This window comes from Uranotaenia lowii, chromosome 2, assembly GCF_029784155.1.
Source record: "Uranotaenia lowii strain MFRU-FL chromosome 2, ASM2978415v1, whole genome shotgun sequence".
Lineage (NCBI taxonomy): Eukaryota > Metazoa > Arthropoda > Insecta > Diptera > Culicidae > Uranotaenia > Uranotaenia lowii.
This window is the reverse complement of record NC_073692.1, coordinates 377,921,922-377,930,068: the sequence shown is the minus strand read 5'-3', so window position 1 is coordinate 377,930,068 and position 8,147 is coordinate 377,921,922. Positions and strand designations below refer to the sequence as shown.

Genomic DNA, 8,147 nt, shown 5'->3' with positions numbered 1-8,147 from the left:
AGTCTCTGCTGACTACACTGTCTTTCAGGTGAAATATTTCCACCCGCAAGCCCATGCAACAAAAAAAATGCATCATTCGCTCTGCTACACTGATAAAAAACCAAATTTGAATTGTAAGTGTAACTATATTGAACTTAATTTGACCCTTATGTTTTTCCAATATATTTAAAATCTACATTAGAACTAATATTTATTGTTTATTCTTACTGAACACACATGATAAGTCTATTCATCCGATTCTTCAATGTTCCTATGAAATGTAATTTTTTAGAAGAGGAATTCAAAACAAACAAACATTGATTTTTTTTTCCTGTGCATCTTTTCTCTTACCTGGACAGATTTGCTTCAGAGGCATATATCTAATGTTTCTCCTTCATTTTCTATCTACCGAGACCAACATAAAATTCTTATAACTTACCAAATATTTAACTTCGTGGAAAGATAAAACTGAGAGGTCGAAGAATATGTTTTCTCGCGTTCACTGAGCACTTTTAATATTCCATATCGGTCACATTTCTTAATAAAACTTAAAAATAAAATTCCGCGTGGAACCATAAACCTTTACACACCAGTGCTGCCAGTTACTCCCAGATGCAAAACACGCCCAGACAGGAAAAATCGCCCGAAATCGGCCCGATTTTTGTCCGTTCATCTGCTCGATCGGTCCGAAATCGTATAAGAAATCGGGCCGAGTTTAGTAGAAAATCGTGCGAAAATGAAACACTTTTTCGGACGACGATAAGTTTTTTCAACCAGTTCGAGCAGATCAAATGTCAAAACAAGCGAACCGTTTTCGGACCGAAACCTAATGGTTTTCGAACCGTTTCTGGGCCGATTGCCATAGCGTCCATCCGAAAAAAGGACCGATATCGGACCGAAACCGAACGAATTTTCGAACCGATTCTGGGTCGATTGCCATAGCCTCTATCCGAAAAAAAGAACCGATTTCGGACCGAATCCGAACGATTTTTCGAACCGATTCTGGGCCGATTGCCATAGCATCCATCTGTAAAAAAGGACCGATTTCGGACCGAAACAGAACGGTTTTTCGAACCGTTTCTGGGCCAATTAGCATTGTTGCCATTCATTTAGGTTTTTCGGTTTTGTTACAAAAAGCTAGATTTTTATTTCATTAGTTTATTTTTTAGTTTTTGTTCTTCTAATACATTCGTTTGCTGCCTCTTCGACTATAAAACATTGCGATGTTTGGCGCAAGCTTATTCAATCGAATGGTTGGCAGCAATTTTGTGCATCTGTTCGCCTCGCATGACAATTCGAAATTTGCTTGGATCAGTTTTGCTACACAAAATTTCAACTCGCCGAGGCCTCTTAAACTGTTTGTCGTCCTGAACAACTTTGAACGGCCACAGAACACCTGATTCTAATCTTCATCGCCCATTTTGACTGACCGAAGATCATATTCGCTGGAAACGATGCATAATCGTCGTCACCATCTTCCGCTTCTTTATCGGTAATGGCACAAGAAGAGGTATAAGCAGCGGCTGATACGATGTGTTGGGCGAACATTCCTGGTGGGATGGAAGGAATGGTGGTGGCCTTCGGAACTGCAATAGAAAATTTCATATTAATCGATGATGGCTGAACGGCTGGTAGGGAAATGTATTCTATACCGGAAATTGTTGATGCAACCACTGAGGGAATGACTGCGTCGGAACCGTTTCCAGCACCAGATGACGGCTCTTCATTGGTCGTGGCGCTACTGGGTTTCCTTTTTTTTAAATTAATTTGCTCTATTCATTGTTGGGAGTAGTAAAAAATATATATTCCATACAATCTACCTAGAGTTCTTTTAGAATGGGGCCTTCGAAGAGCAGTTTGTGAATATTTCGATAGAATCTGAAAGATTAAAAATAAAGATAAAAATGTTAACAAAAACGTTTCAAAAAAGTCTTCACGTAAAAAGGAGCACCAGAATTTCTCTTTATTCGATTCTTCGTCGGCCAAATCGATAGCACTCCGACTTTACCTAATTTTCTCAAATTAATGGATTTTTCTATTTGTTTTTCATATTTTGTATGAGATGTCTATTAAATATTAACAAACATTATAATGACAAATTGTGAGAACACATTATTGGCGTCAATATTGAACAATATTAATATTGACAGGCATCAATGTCCTGATTTCTATTCTAGCAATAGTAAGATCTGATGGTTCGTCAATTTCTCTTTCTCTTCCATTACTTATCATAACTACCTTCAGAGTACACAGCCAAGGAATTTAGGTCGAACTTTTTTCTTGTGTGCTTCATAGTGTAGGTTAGGCAGGCCGCGGTATCTGTTTGTCTGATGCTGTTGAAACACTCGACGATTTTAATGATTTGGTTGGTACGTTTATATTGGCAGTTTCATCTCATGTGAATACTTGTCCCGCTTTTCAATCTGGAACCCATCGAATTGATGCAGCCGAACGTTGCCCGTAAAATTTTTTTCTGTTGACTGAAACTGAAACGAAAGAAAAACGAATATGACATCGATTAATAGATAGCATGTCGTTTAACTTACATAACATTAAAAAAAACTTGTTCAATAAAATTCCTTTCGATGATCTCACTGACCAATACTGATCTTAAATAGAATCACTCAAATTACCAGTCATCGTTCCGGAGCTGAACGTTGGTGCACCAATTGTTGTTATAGCACATGCAGTGGTAGCAGTCGAACTTGTTTTCCTAGTAGGTTGAGATCCCGATTTTTTCACAACTTCATCATTATCCGAGAAAATACGGAGGAATATTGATTGAAGTAGTTGATATACTTGGTCTAGCTGCGGTTTCGTACCCTCCGAAATTTTCGGAAATGGTAGACTCAATTTACGAAATTGGTTGACAAGATACTAGTTTTTCAACACCTCCGTAAAAAAGTTTTGGGCTAGCTTTGATGCTTCTGTTGCTGTTGCTACTGGGCTTTTTTGTTGATGACCTTGTTCTGTACCACCGGAGGTTTATTTCGATGGTAAATCACGGTAAATCATCTTCAAATTTATTTTATTGAATTTTTCTTAATGTATTTTCCTCGCATTTACATCTTTGACGTTGCATGTTAAAAGTTACGGCTATAAAAATGGCTACCAGAATCATTCTGCAGATTAGTATCATTGCTTATGGCAACTAAAAAAACTCCCGGGTGATCGAATCGAAATGTGGGTTTAGTTTTTTGTGCCAAAACCCTTTTTGAGGGATTCATCTTCCGACAAAAGTATAGTGCATGCATCTTTTTCTGTAAATGAAAAAAAAATTACTAAATTTGAATAGCAATTGTTGATGCATAAATTGAACATACCACTGGACCGACCAAGCGGTGGAGGCTACGATGTAGGCACGTGAAGGACATCCATACCAGAGCTATTAATTGTACGGTGGGTGATCGGTAGGGAAGCTATGACTGGGCCCAAATATAGTTTCACCCACTTTCTCGACGAATGCATTCACTGACCGTGTCTGTGGCATCGCTATCGCGACAAGGTAACAACTCGTCAGTGAAAGTGGAAAATCGTTATTTATTTACTTCAACATCATCTGGAGCTGTCATCAAATTACTAGAATTCCTTTAGCTAATCTCTACAAAGCTGGAATGAATAGAATAGAATGAATAGATGATCTATGATCAAAACGAATTATTTAAAAATTACCTACGTAATCGAACTCATAGTCATCAGCAACAGCTGCTTGGTTGGGACAAACTTCGGAGTCAAAGAGTTCGGTAAACCTGGAAAATTAAATAAGATGTAAAATAATTACAAAATCGATAACTTGATTTAAAAATTTGATTTGAAAAAAATTGAAGTTAATTTTTTTGTTAGATTTTTTTCATTTTAAGTTCATTTTTTCCCTTTAGTAGGTTTTGGTTAAGCTCATTGGTGCTTGTTATTTTGAATGTTTGTGCTTAATTTAAAAAAGTAGAACAGGTACTTAATAAAAAAAAAATAATTCTCAAATACCTACGAAAAATTTCTCAATTCTTAAGAATGACTCAATGTTTTTTTTAAACTAGATTCATAATCATGATACCTATTTATAGGTTTATCATAACCCATCTAAGCATAATTGGTCGAGATTCGACCAGGCTGGACTAAGCACCATAAGAAAATTGATACAACAGTCGCTGCTAGATCAAAACAGCGAGTTTGATTGACCTGAAAAAACTTCTAGGATTATGAACTACTAATTGCACTTATTTGAATTTATAGTGTTTGTCTGTACAAGAAAATAGTTGTACGTAAAGCTCAAGCTAACTTTTTCAATACTTGCTTACTTTTTACTATTGCAATACTTGCTTACTATTTACTATTGCAATACTTGCTTACTATTTACTATTGCAATACTTGCTTACTATTTACTATTGCGTAAAGCTCAATGCTATTAGCGTTCATTTCGGTCTGGTCGAACTCCGAAAAATTAGGAGTACATGTATTTAAAAAGTTTCAATATAAAGCATAAGAATAACTGAAATAGCTAATCGTTAATTTAAAGTTATATTTTTAAGTTTTAATTTTTAAATTTTTACTCTTGATTATACGCCTGAGTTAAAAAGATTATTGATAATTATCATTTCTCTGATTCTGACTATGGTTCTCAGAGCTAATTTAATGAATAAGTAATCTGAATCTGTGTTTTTCATGTTGCATCCTGATCCTCTTAGTTGAATTTAAATTGACAAAAAAAATTTTGGTATTGATCTTTTGATTATAAAAAAAAATCTATCGAAAATAATAAATAAAAAAATTGGAAAACTTACCATTATAAGTAACCTTTCGCTCTTTTACGTCCATCATCGAATCGACATCGTCCGATTTAGCTGTTTGTAGAAATCCCAAAAGCGATGAGTTAAAAAAAGTCATGTTGAACGGACGATTCTTTTTATGTGCAATTATCCTGCAGATTGATACTGGCATCGATGGCAATCTCCTGAGCCAAAAACGTCTTCACATGCATTGCGAGGAATCCACGGTATACAATGAATACACACAGGACCACAGCATTCGTCCGTCTTAGCGCCCCTTTTATTATGTTGCATCTAGTGGATCCAATTACAACTGCTGCACTTCACTAAAAAATAGCTTTAGGACAAATACTGAAATAATGTAATAAATAGCAAAAAATATTATTACAAGAGCTTTGATTACCTGTTATCGTCCTCATACCCAGCAACTCGTTCTCAGCTCTAGTATTCCTCTAAATCTGTAGCTTTCATTCTATGATCACATCGAACAGGAGTAAGACTGTTTGTACCTATTGTCTGAACTTAGGATTTAGCACAGCCTATTGTTGCAGATTGTGGGGGCGCGGTCTCGCATAGTCGACCCGAAATTGGATCCGGCCACCGAAGGTTTCGACGACGCAGCAGGTGAAAAACCGATGCTGATACTGCTGTTGCAGTTGCTGCTGACACCAACAGTTTTTGCTGCTTTTAAGCTAATAGTTGAGTGACGGTGTTGAACTTCCCATTATGTCGGCTGGAAGTGGAGGATTCACGAAGACTTTGTTCTAATCCACCGGGATTACCGTCAAGTTCACCGCTTTTCCAGTTTGGCGAGACTGCTGAAGAAGGCATTAGCTATTGCTTAGTGCAACCACTAATGAAAACAGCTTCACTGGAAATAGTTAGGGGGTGTTTTTTTTTAATTGTTCCTTAATGGTTAATAGTAAATAAGAACTTACCAAACGGAAACGGGGCCAGTTTTATGTTTGATTTTCTCTTCTTCTGTTGTGCGCGTTTTTTTTGCATTAAAATGATGGACCGGCAAAGTCGACCATATACCCCATACGACTTCATACGTTAACATCATGGAACTGCAAGCGCAAGAGATCTGAGAAGGCAAAATCATTAATTATTTTTATGGTAAAATTTTACGATCGGAAAATATAACTTCATTTGATCTATTTGAAAAAAAAAACCGCTGAACATAGAAATTCAAATAATTTTACTTTTGCATGCTGGCCTGGGTGTTGCTGGGGAACTCTGAGACCGGTTCGAAATTCAGCTTTTAACTATTCCCCAACGATTCCACCATGTTACTAAGCCAATATGTGTCACTTTTTTGAGTTTTTGACAAAATAAGATTTTTCATTTTCACCTGAGGTGTACCGCGACCTTAACCGATGAAAATGATCGGTTCAGAGGATATTCAAATGCAATCAATCAAACATTTTCAAAATTCGAATCTAGATTGGATCAACAAGAATTAAAATTTTAATCTTGAAAAAGAAAATTTTTTTTACATCGGTACTTACCTTGCTTTCCACTTTTAAGTATCACGCCAAAAAATAATTAAAAGTCATCCAAGTGAAGCGACCACCTCTGAGTGGGTCCGGATGAAATTCCACCAAAGCTTTTACCCACGGGACATTTCCTTGGAAGCTTTGTTTGCATGAGCCGATGTTTACTGTGGGGACGATAATGGGTTAGAAAATTATATATGTAAATAAAACTTGATTGTTTAGAATTCAATCAATCTTAACATACCTTGCTTATTATTAAATTATCGCCGGACAATGGTTTTTTTTACTACAGCGCTCAAAATGTTTCTGAACAAAAACAGCGGAAACATTCACAACACAACAATCACGCACCAAAACGAAACACGCGCCCAGATTGCTGCAATTGAAAACTGCTCGTGTTTCGTTTTGTTCATAGCAGCACTGCAAAAAATATCGTCGGTTTTCGAGCAATCGAGCAGGCGGATGGAAATCGAGCCGATAATAGATCGAATTCTAACCGCTAGAATTCGAGTGCTGGCATCTCTGTTTTGTAATCGGCCCGATTGAGCAAACCTTCCTGACAGGGCGGTTTTCGACCACGCTAAAACATTTCGGCTGGCACCGGTGGCGTATATTGCTGTTTTAGCACAGTTATCGATTTCAAAATTCCCAACAGTTATACGCCTTTGTTCCAAATTCATGCAAATTTGGAACAGGATTTCAAAATATACGACAGACCGATTTAGTTCACGGTGAGAAAATTTTAGCCAACAATGATTTCTTTCACACATGTTTGGGTAACATTGGGTGTGATAATAGTTTCTTTTTGAGATATTATTTGAATGTTTTTTTTCGCTTCAACCACCCTATACGTAACATAAATTGAGAATAGATGTTAATAAAAACCATATCAAGTATAAATAATAGATGTCACATTATTCTCGATTTAAAAAATATAATTGAATAAAAAGCTTTTCATTTGGGCTCGACGAATTAGTGAATCCAGTCAGCGTTCTAAAATTTGAAAAAAATAAACGAAAAGAAAATTTTAATACTTTTTCGATGAGGTAAAATAAATGTTTATTGTTTGTTCTATAATTTTTGTTTTATTTGAGATATTGAGAGATTTTTAGTTTCGTATGGATTGCTCGGAGTTTTCGTCAATATTAGCATATTTTTCTGTATCCATACATAAATTTACAAATAGTGAAACAAGTTTTTGTCAAACAAAAATGTCGACAAATCAAGGGAAAATTTCCTTTGACTTTGGGATGAACATTTCTCGTTTCCTTTATCAATGTCAGCAATAACTTGAAAAAAAATTGCTTTTTCATTTCATTTCAACAAAACTTTATTCCATTGATTCAAAGCAATTTGATTGAATTAATTGAAGAATTGTTTCAATTGACCTTTTTTCCTCGTTGTGTAGTCATTTTTGCTTTTAAATTAATGAAATCCTGGTAGAATAGTTGAAATCATTGTTCTGTCAAAAAGAATATTCGTAGAATTAATTTTAAGACAACTAACCTTGAAACTCAAAACTTATGCAATTTTTCCAATAACATGGGTTTTTTCTTCTCAATTATTGAGTGTCTGCAATGAAAGTGTTTCCGTTTTAAATTTGCTCCTACACCGGTGGGGAGTGGGTGTTTTAGCCGATTCTAAAATTTCAAATTTTGCTTAAACTGATATACTTAAAACCAATATTTACGCCTGACCCGTTGCAGGTGCTCTAAAGGTACGAGCCGTTTCAAATAAAGATTTACAAATAATAAAATTAGAAAATGAGCAGGATTCTGTTGTGTTAAAAACAACGAAATTTTTTGATAAAGTAAAATTTCAAAATGAGATGAATTTCAACCAATAAGAAATCTGTCAACTACGTATGACGGGGCGACGAATGAAAAAAATTGATGGATTTAAAAAA

At 35.6% G+C, this 8,147-nt stretch overlaps 1 long non-coding RNA gene across 8 annotated transcripts; it reads right to left on the bottom strand.

The window, feature by feature from the left end:
- Positions 1 to 647: 647 nt before the first annotated feature.
- On the bottom strand, positions 648 to 6,798 carry LOC129749251 (uncharacterized). 8 transcript variants are annotated; one of them, XR_008737985.1, is made up of 12 exons: positions 6,486 to 6,798; positions 6,254 to 6,405; positions 5,681 to 5,829; positions 5,146 to 5,613; positions 4,758 to 5,079; positions 3,652 to 3,728; positions 3,303 to 3,588; positions 2,526 to 3,239; positions 2,218 to 2,465; positions 1,800 to 1,857; positions 1,632 to 1,729; positions 648 to 1,565 (listed from the first exon to the last, which is right to left on the bottom strand). It is a non-coding gene; the product is annotated as an uncharacterized LOC129749251 (long non-coding RNA). The 8 variants fall into 8 exon arrangements; XR_008737984.1 differs by adding an exon at positions 5,948 to 6,184 and having other exon boundaries at positions 1,632 to 2,465; XR_008737983.1 differs by having other exon boundaries at positions 1,800 to 2,465.
- Positions 6,799 to 8,147: the final 1,349 nt, after the last annotated feature.